Consider the following 22428-nt stretch of genomic DNA (forward strand, 5'->3'; position numbering starts at 1 on the left):
ACCACCTAAACCTCCGGAAATCACTAAAAACCAATCTGTGCAAACAGGCATACCCTACTGATCCAACCTAAACACTTGAACTCTGCAACACAACAAAACCAAAGCACATATTGTCCACAACATAACTCTTCCACTCTACAATTCCTAATGTGTCTTATCACATTAACCTTATCCTACAACTACATAACATTGTATTTGTTCATATCGGAGTTGGTGAACACCCCTCCGGTACTATGTAAGCCACATTGAGCCTGCAAATAGGTGGGAAAATGTGCGATACAAATATAATAAATAAATAATATATACACGTAGATTGCACACACACATTTTACACCTTATAACTTGCCCTCACTTTGCTATAGTTCCACTTTGGCCAGCTTCAGCATACCACTATGTGTTTCTGTACCTGCTTACTCTTTATGAGCCGGATTCAGTAAACTGTGCTCAAAAATCGTTGCCGAGAAAAATTGGTATTCAGTGCTATTCTATAAAGGTCACTCTGGGCTGAGCGTCCCTCATAGAACAGCACATAGTGCTGATTCTTGCAGCCAAGTTTGGGCACCAGCATTTATACCTGTCACGTATCGCCTGGAATCTCAGGGGTAGTGAGCCCTTGGGCCACTGCCGATGGGCAGCAGTGGCAGGAGAATCACCCAAACACAGACAAGGCAGAACAGACGTACCAGCAAACCCAGGACCGGAACTACCAGGTGAAGACCGCAGCCAAGGCAACTCAAGCTGGAGCAAGCAGGACAGGAAATCAGCCCAAACTTCACCTGCACTTGACCGCCGTTCCTCAGGAGTTGAGCCCCTGGGTGCAGGCAGCCGACAGGACTTACCGGACAGGGCAGGAAGGCAGAACTCCAGGAAACAGCAGCCAGCCGGCGAACAGCCGGACACGTCCAGAAAACACACCGGGGTTCCAGGCAGTCAGCAAGCAGCAGAAAAAAACCAGAAAACAAGCTGGGTCTGGGCAGGCAGCAGATAGAAGAATAAACCAGGGGAAAAGCAGGGTCAAAGCCACAAACAGCAAAGAGCACAGCAGCACTGCAACAACTCTCACCAAAGGAAATTCATCTGAGGACCTCTGTTGCAATGCAAACTAGAGAACTTCCCAGGTGATTAATAAAGGCAGCATACCAGGGAGTTCACCAGGTACGGGTACTGCTTAGTTCCAAAAAAGTCCCAAAACAACCTGGAAGGCTGGAAAATCCGGACCGGACCAGCATATCTTCTGGAACATAGGAAACGGAAAGTCATCAGTTCACAGCAGCCACCAGGTCTAACCACCGGGGGGGGGGGGGGGGGGCCAGGTGACTGAGAGCAAGGAACCTGGATACAACCGTGACAATACCTGCTGAAACCAGGTGTTACTCACGGTGCCCAATTTGGACACTCATGCTTGGTGTTCTATAACACTGTGCAAAAAATTGGTGGAATGCCTGACTTGCACATGCCTGTCCCATGGCCACGCCTCCTTTTGGATTGTGCGCATGGGATTTATGCGCCCAGTGTTATAAAATAGCGCACATCCAGATGAGCGTGCAAATCCTAATTGGTGCCAATTAACATCAGTAATTGATTGCTAGTGCCCAATTATTGCCATTAATTGGCTCATTAACCAATTAAGTTGCACATGACTCTCAGGATCATGCCCAAATTTTGGTATGCAAATGTGGGCAACATTTATAGAATCTGGGGATATATGTTTATGATTGCATCATAATTAAATTGTCATTCCTTCTGTGCTTTTCACTTGGTTATAATTTTGTCTTATCCTTGTTTTTGTGCAGTGCTTCTACCTCCCTATTTTTAAATTTAGTAACTCTTAGACATATTTTATATGAGTTGTAGTATATCACAAATAATTTGAAATTTGAAACCTTCTTTGGAGCAGGTGAAAATTTGGGCCAGAGCATTTTTGTACCACTGGAGTTCACTATCAGGCTCATTTTCGAAAGAGAAGGGCATCAATCTTTCGACATAAATCGGAACATAGACGTCCATCTCCCATAGACGTCCAAATCAGTATAATCGAAACCCGATTTTGGACATCTCCAATTGAAGTCCGTCGCAAGGACATCCAAATTCAAGGAGATGTGTCGGAGGTGTAGTGAAGGCGTGACTTGGGCATGCCTAACACTTGGACATGTTTGACCCATAATCGAAAAAAGCACAGACTTCCATGACAAACACTTGGACGTTTTCACCTGGATGTGTTTTTTTTACGAATAAGGCACAAAAAGGTGCTGGAAATGACCAGACAACCACCGTAGGGAATCGGGGATGATCTCCCGTTACTCCCACAGTGGTCACTAACCCCCTCCTACCCTAAAAAACATCTTTAAAAATATTTCGTGACAGCCTCTATGCCAGCCTCAGATGTCATACTCAGGTCCATGACAGCGCATGAAGGTCCCAGGAGTAGTTTTAGTGGGTACTGCAGTGCACTTCAGACAGGCAGACCCAGGCCCATACCCCCCTTACCTGTTACATTTGTGGAAGAAACAGCGAGCTCTCCAAAACCCACCACAAACCCACTGTACCCACATGTAGGTGCCCCCCTTCACCTGTAAGGGCTATGGTTATGGTGTACAGTTGTGGGTAGTGGGTTTTGGGGGGCTTTGGGGGGCTCAGCACACAAGGTAAGGGAGCTATGTTCCTGGGAGCATTTTATGAAGTCCACTGCAGTGTCCCCTAGGGTGCCCAGTTGGTGTCCTGGCATGTCAGGGGGACCAGTGCACTACAAATGCTGGCTCCTCCCACATCCAAATGGCTTGCATTTGGACGTTTTTGACTTGGACGTCTTTGGTTTCGAAAATCGCTGAAAGTCAAAGACATCCAAATCCAAGGACGTCCAAATCTAGAGACATCCAAATTTAAGAACGTCCTTGGATTTGGACGTCTTTGACGGTATTTTCAAAACGAAAGATGGACGGTCATCTTTTTTCAAAAATATGGTTTTCCCCGCCCCCGGATTTGGACGTTTTACAAAGACGTCCAAATCACAACTTGGACAGTTCATGCCCCTCTACATGAACCTATTCCGTTAGGCTTTGTTTCCAGTCCTCAAGGGTTATCGATAGGTCAGGTTTCAGGCTATTACTAATGAATATGAATAAAAGAGATTTGCATAAAAAGAAGGTAATTTGCATGCTGATCTCCTTCATGCATATTCATTAGGGAGATTCTGAAAACTTGACTTGTTAGCAACCCTCGAGGTCTGGGCATGAAGACCAAGGACCTATTCTATGAAAGCACATAAGCACCTATGATGCCTTTTTCGGACACTTCAGATTAGCCCCACTGAAGGCCTTTGTGTACCTTCTAAGGTCTGTTTCGATGGGGAAGAATCATTAGCATAGACACCACCATGTAGAGTATGAATTGAAAGATTATAATATTTGTAAGAATCTATGGACTGAAATGTTGTTGTATTTTGATTTTATCATTTTTGTTTAATGCATTTACTGCATGTGTAGGTAAGTTTTTATATTGAGATTTTATTTCAGCTGAACTGTCCCCTGTAATCCACCTAGTTCTCCTTTTTGTGTGTATAGAACAGAATGCGAGTGTTGAGTTAAATAAAATGTAACTAAATTCTGTAAGATCAGGAATGCTAGTCCTGTTGCCATGGCTAAATTCAAACACAGGTTTTACCACCTGGCCCCAGCTATAATTCCCCTTCAACTAACAACCAAGTTAGGCTCTGTAATTAAACTCTGGAATTCGTTGCCAGAGAATGTGGTAGAGGCTGTTAGCTTAGCGGAGTTTAAAAAAGGTTTGGACGGCTTCCTAATCGAAAAGTCCATAGACCATTATTAAATGGACTTGGGAAAATCTACTATTTCTGGGATAAGCAGTATAAAATGTTTAGTACTTTTTGGGGATCTTGCCAGGTATTTGTGACCTGGATTGGCCACTGTTGGAAACAGGATGCTGGGCTTGATGGACCTTTGGTCTGTCCCAGTTTGGCAATACTTATGTACTTATGTAAAAATCTTTCTCCTATTTTAGCAAATGCATCCCTTGCTAGGCAGTTCTGGAATTCAAGTGTCTGCAGTGTGCAGGAGCAGTTTGTTTCTAGTGAACTGTTCTCCTGGAAGAAGAAGAAGAAGAACAGAGTTTCATCTTCTCTGTCTCTCTTTTTCTATTTGGATTTGCTTCATCTGCAATCTAATGGCTGCAGAGAGACCCATATTGGCACTGATGTGGTGCTAGGAAGAGTTTATGGGTTCTGACGCTCAAAAAACTGACCAAGCTTGGGATCAGGGACCATCAGTCTCCATTTCTTTTTTTTATATTATAGCAGTAGATGGAAGCCTTGTTCTCTGGAGATCTTGTCCTGGAACATTTCTAGAACAGTTCAATTATACAATCATTACCATGAAAGCTTGGGCTGCAATAGGTACTCAGATGCCAGCTGTTATGTAGTTTCATAGTCTAGATGTTTCTTTTTGTTACCTTTTTCTGCTCCTTAAAGTTAACCCCCACCCCCCAAACCCTCTAGTCCACTGTGTTTCAGCAGAGGAATATATCCTGCTGATGACCCAGTGCTTTCAAGGGCTGAGAATTCTGGTGAGTTGGAGTTGTTTAAGCTGATGAGATCAACTGAACACATTCTCTACAGGATATTAGGGGACTGTAAGGAGAAGATATGGGAACAATAAATTGTTCACAAAAGGAATTATACAAATGGGAAAAAGTGAATATTGCTGTAGGCTCCAGGACTGAAGGAATCCAATAACAATTTCCTAGATGGAATCTGGTGAAACCATTGGAAAAATGGTGGGCTGGGCAAGGCTTGTTTTGCATTTATTTTCATGTTTATCAGGGTTAGCTCTTCCATTAGTCACACCTAGGCAACTGCCTAGAGTGTAGCAGTTTTGAGGGTGGCATCAAAGACTTCAATATGCATTAGCACAGGATTCTGCTCATGACTATTAGCCAGTGACCTGAGTCTTAGGTAGTAGATAGGGAACAGGAGAGGATGAGGTGAAACTGGAGTGGGCAGGAGCTGAGTTTTTGTCTGCATATGTCTATTTATAATTCACATTTGGTGAGGGTATTTCTTTGTATATGATTAACATAAAGTATTCTATTAATATGTAGTTTCTGTGTAATCCAGCAGTTATACCAATAGGAGGTGTATTGCTAATAATATATTTTTTAAACTTTTATCCCACCTTTCTAAATAATGCAGCATTTTCAGAAGTCAGCTACAATAAATCCATTTTCTTAAGCGTTTACAATCTAGTCAAGAACCTGAGGGAGATATAAAGTGATCTGCCTGAAAGATATACGATTTGAACACTGATTTCTTAACTTCACAGACCACTCCTTTTCTTTTCTGGGAAGAATAGTTGTGTTGTTATAAAGCCAGGTGTAATATTTTCATTGCAGTATTTTCATGGGTAGGATTGTTGCTGTTTGAGTTCTGGAAAATTAAACAAAAAAGGCACAAATCTGCTTGCTGAAGTAAAGAAAACAAACAAGAAAGCAGACCATGTAAAAAAAAAGAAGTGGTTTAATAAAACAATACCCAGAAAAGGTTAAAAACAATACCCCACTTGGCCACGTTTCACCCACAGGCTGTGTCAGGGTTAGAACTATAAAATAAAAACATAAACATCAAAACATCTTGTAAAAACAATAACATATAGATATGACAAAATGTCAGAACATATTCAAACCATCTATAAAATTACATAAAATATAATAAAATCAAGTTAAAATAAAATTAGATAAACAATCAAAAATTTAATCATAACAATAAAAGCAAAATACATCATATATAATGATAAAACCAAATATCTAAATCTATATGTAATCAAACAAGAAAATAAAAAGAATTTTCTTGTTTGATTACATATAGATTTAGATATTTGGTTTTATCATTATATTTGATGTATTTTGCTTGTATTGTTATGATTACATTTTTGATTGTTTATATAATTTTATTTTAACTTGATTTTATCTTATTTTATGTAATTTTATAGATGATTTGCATATGTTCTGACATTTTGTCATATCTATATGTTATTGTTTTTTACAAGATGTTTTGATGTTGTTGAACAAAAGTATGAAAGATTTGTTGAATAAAAGTATGAAAAATGCGGAGTGGAAGGCTCCATGATTACAACAAGCTGTTTTAACATTAACCCTCCTGAGGCATGAAAAGAATGTGGCAACACATTAGCCAAAGGCAGGCTCCAGAAAGTCTGTGGGCTAAAAGGTAGGGGGGTAATAGAAAGCAGATGTTCTGCACATGATTAACAGTTTGTGGTATTCAGAGACTTGCACAGGAATGTTGTATGAGAGAATTGGTCAGATGCCAAAGAAGAACGATATAAAATCAGATTGGAACAAAGAGGTAGCAAGCATTTTGAATTTTTCTTTGTCTGTGTATAGCATTTTGATTTGCCTTAAGCTTGCTGTAAATTGCTTGTGTGTGTAGATATGCTTTGAGTATAGAAATGCTTCCTGACTACCCCTATTGATGGTAATCAGCTTGTACACTAAACAAATGAGTAAACTGTTTATATTAAATATGAAATTCGTCTGGCCTTCTCTACAAAAGTGGCGGCATCCTTTTATACAAAAGTGGCGAGCCAGCCAGGAGCAGGCCGCATACGGAAAAGAGAAGGCGAGACGAAGGACAAATTAAGTTGTTGTTAATGAAGTTTTTTACAGGATTGAAAGCAGAGCAAGCGTTGTTTATGCCTGATTTCTGTGCTCCACTGATGTGGGATTGATCAAACTACTGACGTGGACATACAGGTGATAACTCCTGGGCTTGCTAAAAAGAGAAATAAGAAGACGCGTGAGTAAGCTTACACTGTGGCCTTATTACCGATATATTTGTTTAGCTTTGTAGTTTTCTTTTTTGTATATTTTCTTTGTTTAAGTGCATTAGTATATTTTTGTAGATTGTGGCTTTATAGGAGAAATTGTAATAGTCAGAATACAATGAAAGGGAAAGGGGCAGATAAGAAAGAAAAGCCTCCTGTATATGCTATGTATTTAGATTTAGATAGTTCAAAAAAATGCTCCCCTTTGCAGCATGTCATAGAATTATTCCCATTAGAAAAAAAACAGATTGAAAAAATACATGAGAAATGGGTCAAATATGAAGGAAAAGATTCTGTTTTGAGCTGGTCTCAGGATGGGTCGTTTGATCGTCCAAAATTATTATCTCTCCTGACATATATACAAGAAAATAAGAAAAAGAAGAACAGCTTAGAAAAGCATCTTACAATTTGGAATTTATTTTCTGTAGCAGCAGATCTTCTTCATGCAGATGTAGAAAAAATACAGCGAGAACAGGAAAATCAGCCTTTGGTTCAGCCTGAAGGTTGAGGAATGTCATCTGTTTTTGATTTCTCGGTGTCTGGCTGTTGCTAAGCTAACGGTTAGAAAGGTCTGAAAGAACTGAAATTTTTTTTTTGTTCCTTTTAAAAGATTGTTTTAGATTAGATTTAAATAAGTTCTTTGTCTTATAGGGAATTCTGATCTCTGTTTATTTTAAAATATGTGTTATTCTGTTTCTAGTTCTCTATGTGGAATGTCTTTGCAATTTAACTTTGTTTGACTCTTTTTTAAGTGAGATTCCTGCAGTGTTAAGAGATCATCTGACTTGAATTAGTCACAGTCCTAGCTAGTTTTGTGTGTAGGGCTAATAGGGAAAGAGGTGATTTAAAATCTTTAATAACATCTGAACAATATGATTTGTCAGCAATATGGTTACTATGCTTCAGAATGTTATCAGAATGCAGGAATGCCCCAAGTACAAATGCAGACGCAGCAAGGATTAATGCCACAAGTAGTAGGGATGCCTGTGAGTGCCCCGCAGACTGCCTTACAGCAGCCGGCGATGCAATCACAGGGACCAGGAGCGGCAGTACAGAGACAGGGTACTGTAAATGCTTTTCCAACTTGGCAGAATATTCCAGACCAATGCTATTGACTGGAAGCAAACCCGTGTCAGGAAGAGGGAATGATTTTCAGGTTAGACACAAGGGAACCCTTTATTACATTGACAATTGGCAAATATGGAACTCCTGTGAGATTTTTGATAGATACAGGGGCGAGTACCTCTGTGTTGTGTGCAAAACCACAGGGAGTTAAACTTTCAAATCAGTATAGAACAACAGTGGGATTTACGGGGATAGAACAAAGAAAAGGCTAACAGAACCCACTCTGGTGCGCTTGGAATGCCAACCGCACGGTTCAAGGGAGGCTGTGGTACCCTTTTTAGTGGCACCTGATTGCCCAGTAAATTTGTGTGGTAGAGACTTATTGTCTCAATTAGGATTGTGTTTAGATTTTGGAAATAAAGAAATACCAAGTTTGCTCACCATGGTTCAACAGTTGAATAATGAAAATAAAGTAAGGGTTATGGAAGAATTACCACAACATATTTGGAGTACAAGTGATTCACCATATGGACTAGCCATAAATGCAAAACCCCATTAGATAGAATTAATAGAAGGGGCAAAGGGGCCGAAGCAAGACCCTTACCCCATACGACCTAAATTAGTATCCAAAACCTTGGAACACATTGATAAATTATTGAAATGTGGTATTATTGAACCTTCAGTATCCCCGTACAATACCCCATTGTTTCCTGTCCCGAAAGGGGAAAACAATGTAAGGATAGTACATGATTTAAGAGAGCTAAATGAGGTTACAAAAAATCAATTTCCGATTTGTGCAAATCCTGCTACTCTTTTGCATACCCAGAATATATATGCATATAACACTGTTATTGACTTGTCTAATGCATTCTTTTCAATACCTCTTCATCCAGAGTCTAGGGATTTGACGTCATTTATAGTACAGAGTGAGGCATACAGGTGGACTAGGATGCCTCAAGGCTTTACTGATAGTCCATCGGTATTCTCAAAACAACTAATGATGGATTTAAAGGATTTCAGGAGTCAATTGCCTGACACGGTGTCATTGTTTGTCTATGTAGATGATATTCTACTGTCTGCTGAGACTGAAGCAGAATGCCTAGATTGGACTACAAAATTATTTTTGTTATTAGGAGAGTTAGGATATAAATGTAACAGGGAAAAATGTGTTATAGCTCAGTCTACTGTCACCTTTTTAGGACAAAATGTTTCAGCAGAACATAAGGTCATTATACCGGAAGTTATATCTATTTTAAATGAGACTCCGGTACCGCAAACAGTTACCCAGTTACGTGCTGTTTTGGGAATGTTAAATTACTGCAGACAATGGATACCAAATTATACACAAAAAGTAATGAGACTTTATAAACATTTGAAACTGCCCGCAGCCACACCAAAGAATACATTAATTGTATTGGAAGAACAGGATAAGATGGTATTGGCTAAGATTGTGAGGGATTTATTATCTCCAGGACCATTAGCAGTAATAGATATCCAATCACCTGTGCATTTGTGGGTAAAAGACATGGGAAATAGTTGGGCAGCTATGATTAATCAAAACAATGAAGTAAATGCACCAGTAGCTTTTTTGTCAGGCTCTTTTAATCATGTGGAAAAGGGAATGAAAGAAATACCAAAGTTACTGACAGCTATTGTGGCAGCAGTAGGTAAATGGAGAGCACAAATGCCTTTTGTTCCTATTGTAATACATACCAACCACACGATTAAAACGCTGTTGAGCCCTAGCCAGACGGCATTGACAGCCACTAGATTTGGAAAATATCAAGCAGTACTTTTAGGACAAGATATAAGAATAATACCATTAACTAAAGAACAGAGAAATAAGATAGATCTGCTTTTTCCTGTCGATCAAGAGGGTGAGATTGATACTATAGAAATCCCTACATTTCATTGTCTTACTTTTGAACCCTTATCTGATGGATTAATATGGTTTACAGATGGAGCTTGTGAAAGGACTGTTGCAGGCTTTGCCTGCGTGCAGGTAGATGAGAATCTAAGAAAGATAATGCAAGTACAATATAAAACCCCTCCTGATCATACTGCACAGCATGCTGAACTTTTAGCCGTTATTACGGCCTTACAACACACTGATATGACTCAAAATGTCACTATATATACTGATAGTGGTTACGTTGCAAGTTCACTACAGTATCATATATTAAAATGGCAGCGTAGGGGGATGATAACCAGTGCAGGTAAAAATTTACAACATTACACATATTGGAAATTGCTGTTTGAAATTTTGGCAAGAAGGGAACGTGAAGGTAGAAAAACTGCAGTTGTGTGGACCCCGGCCCACACTGAAAAGCCAACCTTTGAAGCACTAGGTAATGCAATGGCTGATGCAGCAGCAACGGAGGTGGTTAAGCAAAGTGAAAAGATTTTGTATAATACTAGACAGACACAGGAAGGGCCACTTACGAATGTAGATAAGATTGAAATGTGGCAGCCAGAGGGACAGGAAAGTGAAAAATGGTTGAAGAGAGGATGTATGAAATTGGGAAGTGAATGGTTTAATGCAGAAGAAGGATTACCTTGTATGCCAATGAGCCAGGCGATTAAGGTATTGGCTGAGTGGCATGCAACCATGCATTGGAATAAGGAAACAATGAGGCAACAATTTGAGCAAAGATTTTGGACTTTAAAAATTGATAACCTGATTCAACAGGTTGTGCAGAATTGCATGGTATGCAATATTAACATACCTAAACGAGGTCCTAAAATATCACCTGGGACACTTCCAATACCAGAAGGCCCAGCAAAAGAATGGTATATCGATTTCACCGATATGATTGTTCCAGTGCAGGGAAAAAGATATTTGTTAGTTTGGGTGGATGCTTTTTCAAGGTGGATAGAAGCATTTCCATGTAAAAGGGAGACAGCACATGAAGTGGTACAATGCCTGGTAACTCATATTATGCCAAGACATGGGTGTCCGTCTAGAATAATTTCTGATAACGGGACACATTTTAATAACAGTGTTTTGAAAGAAATGGAAACGATTATGGGTTTAACACACAGAAAAGTATCAGTGTATCGCCCCACCTCCAATGGTTTGGTGGAGCGCTACAATGGTATTTTAAAAACTAAATTGAGAGTATTACTGAAGGCTTTAAACAAGGAAACAGCAGGTAAACCATATACCTGGCTTGATTTGTTACCATTAGCTTTGATGGTTATAAGGGCCCAACCTAATGGGCGTACTAAATTGACCCCATTCCAAATTCAGACAGGACGTCATTTCTTCCCGATGCAGACAGCAAGTACTGATAGCACAACTCAGTACTGGCAAAAGCTACAACCTATGTTGAACCTGACAAGTGATATGATCCGAACAAATGTAGCATCACAGGCAGGGACTACTAATGATGTTTGTGCTTATAAAGTAGGTGATCTAGTATTGCGAAAGAACTTTACACATAAAACATGGAAAGATCCTGTGTATGTAGGGCCTTTTGCTATCACGGCCCTTACTCAGACTGCTGCCCGTCTGGAAGGTCATACTTCCTGGATACATTTATCAGATATTCGACGAATTAATAACATTGAAATGGACAAAGAATAAACAAACATCATGTCCCTAAACATGATGGTATTGGACTGTTGTTGTTTGTTAATGGACAATGAACACATATGAGAATAGACTTGTTACAGTGGCCAAAATGTTGAATTTGACTGATTGTATCATATGTGTCCACTGATTGACATCATCCTTGTCCTTGCCAGCTATGATGAATGGGACTACAATGATAAAATTGAGTGGGCACCATGACTGTGATCCCAATAATACCTGTGTAAGGGATGATGAAAACCTTCATTGGACAAATGAGACTATTTATAAGCAAGCCTTGCTTATGGACAAGTACCCACAGACATCATGTTGGTGTCTGATTAATAGTATGACAACTGAACACATTCCCCCGATAAAGTGCACTTACACGCAGAATATTGTAACAACTGATTCAATGAATGTTATGCTTTTAATTTATGTAATTTTTTAATGCCACATCAGCTAATGAAAAGTAAGAATGAATGACAGTGTATTCTCCTGTGATGAAGCTCACTGTCCTATAAATTATATACCTCAAGAGATATAAATTTTGTACCCTAGTACAATTGAATCTGTTTAATGCTGTGTAACATGTGTATTAGCATGTTTGCAAAGATGTGCCAGGATGCTTTTAAAATAACAATGATAACTGAAATCAAGAATAAATAAAACTTTAATATGTCAGCCAAAAATATTGAAAAAGCGTGCAGAAACTGAATGCCACAAACAAGGGGGGAGGAAATTTAGAAGGGAGGTAAGGAAACAGACTGGAGCTAAAACAGATGTTTGAGTCCTGGAATACCAGGCCTCAAAAGGGAGGATTTGTTGAACAAAAGTATGAAAGATTTGTTGAATAAAAGTATGAAAAATGCGGAGTGGAAGGCTCCATGATTACAACAAGCTGTTTTAACATTAACCCTCCTGAGGCATGAAAAAAATGTGGCAACACATTAGCCAAAGGCAGGCTCCAGAAAGTCTGTGGGCTAAAAGGTAGGGGGGTAATAGAAAGCAGATGTTCTGCACATGATTAACAGTTTGTGGTATTCAGAGACTTGCACAGGAATGTTGTATGAGAGAATTGGTCAGATGCCAAAGAAGAACGATATAAAATCAGATTGGAACAAAGAGGTAGCAAGCATTTTGAATTTTTCTTTGTCTGTGTATAGCATTTTGATTTGCCTTAAGCTTGCTGTAAATTGCTTGTGTGTGTAGATATGCTTTGAGTATAGAAATGCTTCCTGACTACCCCTATTGATGGTAATCAGCTTGTACACTAAACAAATGAGTAAACTGTTTATATTAAATATGAAATTCGTCTGGCCTTCTCTACAAAAGTGGCGGCATCCTTTTATACAATGTTTGTATTTTTATTTTATAGTTCTAGCAGACTGTGGGTGAAACGTGGCCACGTCGGGTATTGTTTATAACCTTTTCTGGGTATTGTTTTATTAAACCACTTCTTTTTCTGACCTAGTCTGCTTTCTTGTTTGTTTGAGTTCTGGGACATAGGGGTCCTTTTACTAAGTCGCGTATGCATCTACATGTGTCCAAATCATGCCAAAATGGAGTTACCACCTGGCTATCGCGTGGCTGTTGTGGTAATTTCATTTTAGACGTGTCCAAAAAATAAATTTTATTTTCAGATGCACATATTGGGTGCGCGCCAAGTGGCATTTGACACACTTAGGTCATTACCGTCAGGTAACCGCATGAGACTTTACCGCTAGCTAGGTCAATGGCTGGCGGTAAGGTCTCAGACCCAAAATGGACATGCGGCAATTTTCATTTTGCCTCATGTCCATTTTTGGAGAAAAATTTAAAAAGGCATTTTTTTACAGGTGGGCTGAAAAATGATTCTGCGCGCACCCCAAACACCCGTCTACACTACTGCAGGCCATTTTTCAGTGCGCCTTTGTAAAAGGGCTCCTTAGTGCTGTTTTGGTATGGCAGGTTTGCTATAGGTTGTGTATGAGTGTTTTGCAAGGTTTTTGTGTTACTTCAATGGAGGGAATTTGTGTCACCTTTACTGAAGCAAAAGAATTTGGACATTTTGGACCAAATTCTTTATATGGGGCCAAAAATTCAGCGCCAAAAAATGAGTGTTAAGCGTATTCTCTAAATCGTGCTTAACAACAAATTATAGCCACATTTGCTTTGAATATGCACCAAATAATCACTTAAATGGAGGAAAAGACAGCAGCTACTTTTTACAACAGAGCTGCTGTATGATACATCATTAGTCAAAAAGCTCCCCCTTCTATATACTTTCTTAAAATCCTTTTTTAATATATATATATTTTTTTTAAATTGTGCTTTATGACTTTTTTTTTTCAAGTTTAATATCTTTTATTGGATTTCAATACAATACAATAGAAGCAAGAGCTCACCACAGTACAACAAGCAACATTTACAAATCATGGCAAAACTGGAGCTCACATTCAAGAAGCAACTATTCACAACTAGAATCACATTAAGAAAAAGGGGAAGAAAGAGGAAGTGGAGAAGAAGAAAGGAAAAAAAAGGGAAGGGGAAGGGCTGGAGGATACAAATCCAGACATAGAGCATGCATAGGCCACAAAATACATCAAGCTCAGTGCTTATCTCTATACAGAAGCAAAATAAAATACCAGTGGCAGCCATTTTTCCCTGTAGGAAGCGAAGCAAAAAGATTTCTTTATGACTTATTTTTACCATAAAATGGTCCACAATAGCAAATTAACCTACAACTTAACTTTTATAGAGCCGCTTTACTCAGGACGGCAAATGATCTACAGAGCCCCTCCGTTTCACTGCTTATTGCTTCATCGGGAGCTGCCAGCATCAAAGTAGCACCTCCAGCACTTGTCTCTTGCAATGTTCTGTCCTGTTTCCGCTCCAAGTTGGGCACCATTTATACAATAGTGCCTAGTGCTGGGATCTACGCCTAACTTTTAGGCACAAGGATTTACAGTAACTGAAACCTGGTGTAAATCCCTGTACCTAAATTAGGCACGGATCAGGTGCATTCTGTAACAGTGCATGCAAATTCTTGGAATGCCCATGCCACTCACTTGATCACACCTCCTTTTGAGATTCACGCCCAAGAATTTACATGCACATCCTTATAGAACAGGCCTAGCAAAACGTGTGCTTAATTCAAATTATTGCCAATTAGAACTGATAATTGATTATCACCACCCAATTATCGGTGCTAATTGGTTCTTACTCGATTAAATTGTGCGTGCAACTTGGACGCACGCCCAAATTTCCACACACAATTTTGTGCGCCATATATAGAATATGGGGAATTGTGACTAATGAGTAAAAAGGGGAAACATCCTAGTTCAGCCCAGCCAACATCCACTTCAGAGATTATTGTCAACCACTATGGTTACCGCCCACTGAATATCTGCTTTTAGATGTTTAAACACTATTTAACCAACCAGGAGCTGTTCCTGGATGGTTAAATAGTTTTCAGTATCAGGGAGATGGTCTTTATCTGCCTACATTTTTCTATGTTTCTATGTTTAACCACCGCAGTTCAATAACGGCAATTTAGAAAAGAACAACCATATTGTCTCCCTATTTCTCCAATAACTCAAGGAGAATTTCACAAATTATATTTTGGAAGCATAATATGGAGCAGTTGAGAGCATTATTGCAGTATAATCCTGTATTATTTACATTGCTTTACAGATGATCATTGTGACCTTCTGCCCTCTATAAATGCCAAAACTAACCAGCTTCTCTTCTCCTCATATTTACTCCTGGAGTTTCCAATGACACATTCATCTTGGTTAAAAAAAAAAAAAGGAGGAGACAATATCTCTAATTGGGACATAAATAATATTTACTATATGAGGTAAGTACTAGTTTATCTGATTTTCCTCCCTACCAATCCTAATCCTTTATTTATCTGACACAAATCCATACTGAGCCTCTGGTATTAGCTGGCAGAGGTAGGAAATGAGACTGGGCATTGCCAGTGGTTCAGTGATGAAAGCTCTATGCAAGGCCAGATTGACAGTGCTGAAAAGGTCGAGAATTAAAGAGGAGGGGGAAATCTTCCATACAAGGTGGGGCTAGAAACAAGGCAGGAAGAGCTACACATTGTTGTGTTGGAGGTGAAACCAAAAGAGAATATGGAGAAAGGAAGTCTGATCTTATAGGAAAGATTTTCAAAAAGCCAGCACAATGTTGCAAACTTTGTGGGAATTTTAATCTGTCTGCTTTATTCAAATTTTCAAGGAGAAACTAGCCACATTTCTTCTTTTTGAAAATTAGCAAGTGCAAATTACACCCACTAACTATTAAAGCATACTTTTGTATGCTAGAGTCCTAGCTTCAAACAGGAGGAGAAACTAGCACTCCCTACCTCCTCCTCCTCCAGGTGTTGCCTCAAAATGGAGATGCCTAGTCCTGCCCAATGCATCCTGGGATGCGCTAGGCAGGGCTTAACTATCATATAAGGGAGAAACTCCCTTATATGGTAGTTAAGTCGAAGCCCCATTGTACCCTCAAAAGAGTCCTAGCTTCAAGAAGGGACTAGTACTCTTTCCCTCCTCCTGCGAGCATCGTCTCAAAATGGCAGCACCCTGCCTTGCCCAGTGCATCTTGGGATGTGCTAGGCGAGGCTTAACGACCATATAAGCAAGAAACTCCCTTAAATAGTTGTTAAGCCCTGCCCAGCATATACTAGGATGAACTGGGGAGGGCAGAGCGACGACATTATGAGACAGCACCCGCAGGAGAAGAGAAGGAGTGCTAGTCCCTCCTCCTGTTTGAAGCTAGGACTCCTTTGAAGATATGAGGGGGACTTGGGGAGGAGGAACAACACTAGACCACCAGGGTTATATTGTGTTAAATGCTTAGGTGAGTGAGGTGTCTGGGGGTCCACTGGACCTCCAGGTCCTTGTGTTTGGGGGGGGTGAGGGGCCTGGAAGCATGCAAATGCATGCAGAACAGTGTCTCCCCATTCCTCCCCAAAGCCCTGGGAAACCATAACACTAGCTCTGAGCCCTTATTTGGTGCGCTGCCCACTGAGCATTGGAGAGGAATATTAATGGCCCTGTTTAGCTTGCATTTGCATGCTATTAGCAGTCAGAGTCAGTGAGCTCATTATTTCACGCACTAGCCAGTTCTGAACATTTTGCGATAGCAAATATGGGCGCTAGTCTGGCGCTAATGGCCTCTAGGGCCCACATTTGCTTCTGAGCATCAGGGCCTAAGGGCCAGATGCTGAAAACTCTGGCTCTGCATGGAACAGCACCAGAAATAGTGCAGGAACAGTGCCAAAAACTCCTTCCTAATGCTCAATGCTAATTTTATACGAATCATCTGTGCGTGTTGAGCATTAGGCAGTTAAGGTGGAGGATTTGCCTTGGCATGTGCTTACATTCTACTGTTCAAGTAGGGTAGCCCGGGAATGAGTAATCCTCACTTGCTTCTACCCCTAGCAGTTCTATCTGGTAAAATGCTGCCACAAGCTCTAGTGGTAGTCTCACAGTACTACCACTAGAGGTCAGACTTCCAGGAGCAATTGACACTCCCTCCTGCCCCTAGTGGCTCCATCTACTAAAATGATTGCTAAGAGCTCTAGCAGTAATTTCATATATGATTCCCAGCTATGCATTTTATGGGATTATTCTGGAAGGACTTGCATTGAGTTGATCATGATTGGTTAGTTTTTCATAGAAACAGAGAGAAATATGGCAGCTAAAGATCATATGGCCTATCAAGTCTGCCTATCCAAAATCTCAGGGAGGGGCTTAGAGGCTTTGAACCTTGATCCAGAGCATGTGTAGGGAGAGCTGCAGGATTCTAGGTGGAACAGTTTTAATGACAGGGAGGCTAAAAATCCATCTCAGAGATATTCTAATCCATCTCATGGTGCAGCTCCAGCTAAGTATGGCCAGAGTTTGAAATCCATCTCATGGTGCAGCTCCAGCTTGGGACTGAGGTACACTATGAGATGAATTTCAGATCATTCTGACAATATGAACTGTAAATCATAATTACCAGTCTTTAAATCACTAGCAGTGAGAAAATGAAAACAGCAGATCTGTGGGAGGCAAAGGGCAGTTTGGTTCCCAACAATGTTTGAATGTCACTGCTGAGAAGGAAAATTGAGATTTTGTCAGTAAGATAGTACTTCCCCACATTATTTTTAGCACTGTAGTGTTAGCAAAAAGTGTGAAACCTTGCGGTGACCAACAGTTGATGAGGTCTGAGCCAACCAAAGTCACATTTACTTCTTAGAAAAAGGTTTCCAGCTTTGTTTTTCTCTTTCTTGTGTGTGATATATCTGTGGTTTCTTGGCAGACTTACACTTCTCCACTTTTCGATCAGATTCAATTGTCTAACCAGCTCATTTTCAAAAGAGATCCCCGGCCATCTTCTGACACAAATCGGGAGATGGCCGGTGATCTCCTGAACCCGGCCAAATCGGTATTATCGAAAGCCGATTTTGGACGGGTTCAACTGCTTTCCATCATGGAGCCGGGGAAACATCAAGGGTGTGTGTCAGTAGGGTAGTGAAGGTGGGACAGGGTGGGATTGGGGCATGCTCACGAGATGGCCGGCTTCGCCTGATAATGGAAAAAAACCAGCCAGGCTTGACAAGCATTTCACCGGCTGTACTTGGTCCCTTTTTTTCATGACCAAGCTTCAAAAAGGTGCCCCAACTGCCCAAAAGACCACCGGAGAGAATCGGGGATGACCTCCCCTTACTCCCCCAGTGGTCACCAACCCCCTCCCACCCCAAAAAAATTTTTTTAACATTTTTTTGCCAGCCTGTATGCCAGTCTCAAATGTCATACCCAGCTCCATGACAGCAGTATGCAGGTCCCTGGAGCAGTTTTTAGTGGGTGCATTGCACTTCAGACAGGTGGACCCAGGCCCATCCCCCCCTACCTGTTCCACTTGTGGTGGTAAATGGGAGCCCTCCAAAACCCATCCAAAACCCACTGTTCCCACATGTAGGTGCCCCCTTCACCCATAAGCGCTATGGTAATGGTGTAGAGTTGTGGGGAGTGGGTTTTGGGGGGATTTGGGGGGCTCAGCACCCAAGGTAAGGGAGCTATGCACCTGGGAGCTATTTTAATGGTTTTTTTTAAATGCCCCGAGGGTGCCCGGTTGGTGTCCTGGCATGTGAGGGGGACCAGAGCACTACAAATGCTGGCTCCTCCCACGACTAAATGCCTTGGATTTCGCCGGGTTTAAGATCGCCGGCATTATTTTCCATTATGGCCGAAATCCGATGCCGGCCATCTCAAACCCAGCGAAATCTGACATTTGGCTGGGCCCAACCGTATGATGGACGGCCATCTTTTTTGAAAATATGGTTGGCTCTGCCCACTTGTGGCGCTGGCCCTGAAGATGGCCGGCCAGCTATTTCGCTGGTGCCATTCGATTATGCCCCACTCCACTGCAATATAAAGCCACTGTTCTTATAAGAACAGTGGCTTTATATTGCGGTGGAGTTTTTTTTCTTTCTTTCTTCACTTGAGAACTTGTTGGATACAAAGATCAGCAATGTTCAATATCTGCTACAATTATTAAGAACTGGGTTTTGTGTGCCCTTGTGTTTTTTTAGGGCTCATTGACTGATCTTTATTGAGATTGTGCTCTGATGATACACAGAGACTGAAGAAACTGCAATTTAGTGTTTATGTTCAATGTTCTTTGTGGGATTTACATATGTGATCAGGGTATAAGTCTGGTGTGGATGGCAGTGTGAGTGAGTTGCAGGGATACTATTTGGTAATTCTTTTAATGCACTGGTTTGTTTTCACTAATAAAGATTTTGTAATTTATACAGAACAGGAGTACTGTTTGTTGTTGTTGTTTTAGGTACCTCCTATTATATATATATCCCCTATTAGGATTAAGATTGATAAAGAAGTGTCAATTCCAAGTATTTATTCTGTATATAATGGGATGGATTCTATAAATGGCACTCAAATATGGGCATCAGAAAAGATCAGTGCTAAGTACGATTCTATAAAGGGTGCATCCTTTATAGAAATGTGCTTAGCTCTGATTTCTGCACCCTAACTTGGGTGGCAGACATACGCCTGCTGGTGTAAATGTGTACAACATTTCGGACTGCCTCCAACATGCCCATGCCCCTCCCAGGGCCACGCCCCCTTCAGAGTTGTGCACTGTGGGATTTAGACACCCAGTGTTATCCTAAATCCCAATTGGTGCCAATTAACATCAATAATTAATAGCCTCCAAATAAGCCATTAGCCAATTAAGATGTGCACATATCTTGGCACTGTACCCAAATTTGGTTGCCTATATCTAGGTGCCATATACAGAATCTGGGGGAATGTGGAAAGAAAGAAGATTTTCAAGTACCAAGTAATGCAGTCAATACTGCACATACTGCAGCAAGACATGTTTGTCCACTCCTACCCGAGATAATATTTAACCATCTTTCTGACTTCATATGCATCTTTCTTTAAATTAGTCACCTTACTTTCTAACTCCTCTTACTCTCTTACCTATCTATATGTTCCATCTTTCCTTATACCCTACACTGGCAATTAAAGTGTTCTATTACATATTGTGTTTATTTATTAATATTTTACTCACACCTACCTTTTTCAAGTAGTAGCTCAAGGTGAGTTACATTCAGGTACTCTGGATATTTCTCTGTCCCAGGAGGGCTTACTATCTAAGTTTTTGTACCTGAGGCAATGGAGGGTTAACTGACTTGCCCAAGATCACAAGGAACAGCAGTGGGATTTGAACCACCCACCCCTGGATTGCAAGACTGGAGCTCTAACCACTAGGCCACTCCTCCACTCCTAATGTGTTGACATTATAAGTAGTATATTATGCCATACTTTGTATTGTTATTTGAATATTTTTACTGCTGTAATTGTCTATTGCTCATGTTTGATTTATTCTTACTGTACATTGCCTTTAAGTGAATTTCTTCATAAAGGCGGTAAATCAATCCTAATTAATAAATAAAAAATGTGACCAATACTACTACTACTTAACATTTCTAAAGCGCTACTAGGGTTATGCAGCGCTGTACAATTTAACATGGAAGGACAGTCCCTGCTCGAAGAGTTTACAATCTAAAAGACAAATGTATAGATAATCTGAAAGGTCAGACAGATTGGGGCAACCTATATTTCTCATCATAGCGGATGCTACAAGCATGATTAAAAAATAATTCCATGCATGCCCGGATAGGTTGCCTATACATGTTACACCTCCAATCTCCGGAGGAAAGCTCTCAAGTACAGTAGGACACCAATTGCCCAAACTCTGATGATCCGGATGTGCAATTATCCAGACTGCTTCTGTTCTTTATTTTTTAAATTTTAAATTGTAACCTCTGTATTATAGTTATCATATTATGCCTGATATATAGTAAAAAAAATGTATAACATCACAAAGAGTTTGGCATTTTCCCCCATATTATTGAAAACAAAAAATAATACTTAACATGTAATGCTCAAAGAGTGTGCTCTTTTCAAAAAGGAAGATCCGATGATCCAGATTTTTCATTACCCGGATTGCACTCTGCAGAAGTTAGTCGGATAATCAGTGTCCTACTGTACTACAGTGAGCATTAGCAGTACATTTGAGAGACTGAGATCATATTCCATATACCCTAGTTCATGATATGCACAAAACGAACCTATTTGAAGATATTACCCCAGGGAAAAAGATCAATGGCTGGAAAGAAAAGTAAGGGCTCTTCCTTCATTCAAAGTTGTGGAAGTGACACTTTAGTGGTTCTTTTCTACCAAGTCATGGCAGGTCGCTAACCTGGGACCTTTTGGAATTTGCTGATTTTCTCCCATTGAAGCTGGAGTGGAAGGTGAAACACGTTGCTGACCCCCCCACCTACCCCCCACCTAGCATCATTTTTATTTTTTAATGGCCAATACTTAACCGTCCTGGAAGACTCCTCTGGTCATTGTTACTCAAAGTTAAAAAGACTTCCAAAACTTTGCAAGCACCATCCTCCAAGCTAAGGGCTCTCTTTCAGCCCAGCACCATGGCATTATCTGCTTGAGATGTGAGAAACCAGCCTCCCACCCATCGGTCCTTCCTCTCAGAAATAATTCCTAATGCACAAATGATCTGCCAGATCTATAGTATCTTTGGGGAATTGTTCTCGGAATGAAACTACTATTATTTTTGCTTTTTCATTTCTCAATTTCCATCCTAGCATCAATTTTAAACCCCTCTGATGAATCATCTTTGCAAATAACTTCCCAGCAGGAGGGAAACAAGAAAGTGCAGTGTCTGCAGCAATGAGACACTCAGATTCTCAGTAATTTACAGAACTTGTAAAGGGGAACATAATGACATTTGCTGTCCATCTTCCCCACCCCCCTTGTTTCCCCGCAAAAATCAGCCTGAAATTAGAATGTCCTTCTGGCCCCCATCTTATAGAACACCCTTCTCCATTGTCTGAGAAGAGTGCTCCGAGATGTGATTGAAACTGGGGGCTAAGATGGGACTTCTATTTATTCTCGACTTTCAGGAGGAGGTAGACAGTAGCTAGAGCTGTTTGAGCATTTGCAACCTGCCTATAGTTCTGGCCTGAAATGTTTACTGTCTTTTATGATTTCTGTAACTCTTCCCTTCTGTTTTCTTCTTTCCCTGTTACGCTTTTGGGCATTTCTTTATTCTTGCTTGTTGCTTGCCTGGCTGCCTGACTCACTCCCTGCTTTTATGATTTTGTTTGCTATTGTAAACTGCTTTGTTCTATTAATGAAAGCAGTTTATCATACACAAATTCAAGCAAATTAAACATAAGGACTGCAGAACCCTGCTGAACGAGAGAGAGAGAGAGAGAGAGACATGTCAGAGCTCTATCAAGACAGGAACTTATTTATTTTTATTTAAGGGTGCTTGATATACCGTCAAAATGCACATGTCCCTAGGTGGTTTACAGTAAAAAAAATCAGAGTGGTGAAAGGAAATGTA

Source organism: Microcaecilia unicolor, chromosome 4, assembly GCF_901765095.1.
Source record: "Microcaecilia unicolor chromosome 4, aMicUni1.1, whole genome shotgun sequence".
Taxonomy (NCBI): Eukaryota; Metazoa; Chordata; class Amphibia; order Gymnophiona; family Siphonopidae; genus Microcaecilia; species Microcaecilia unicolor.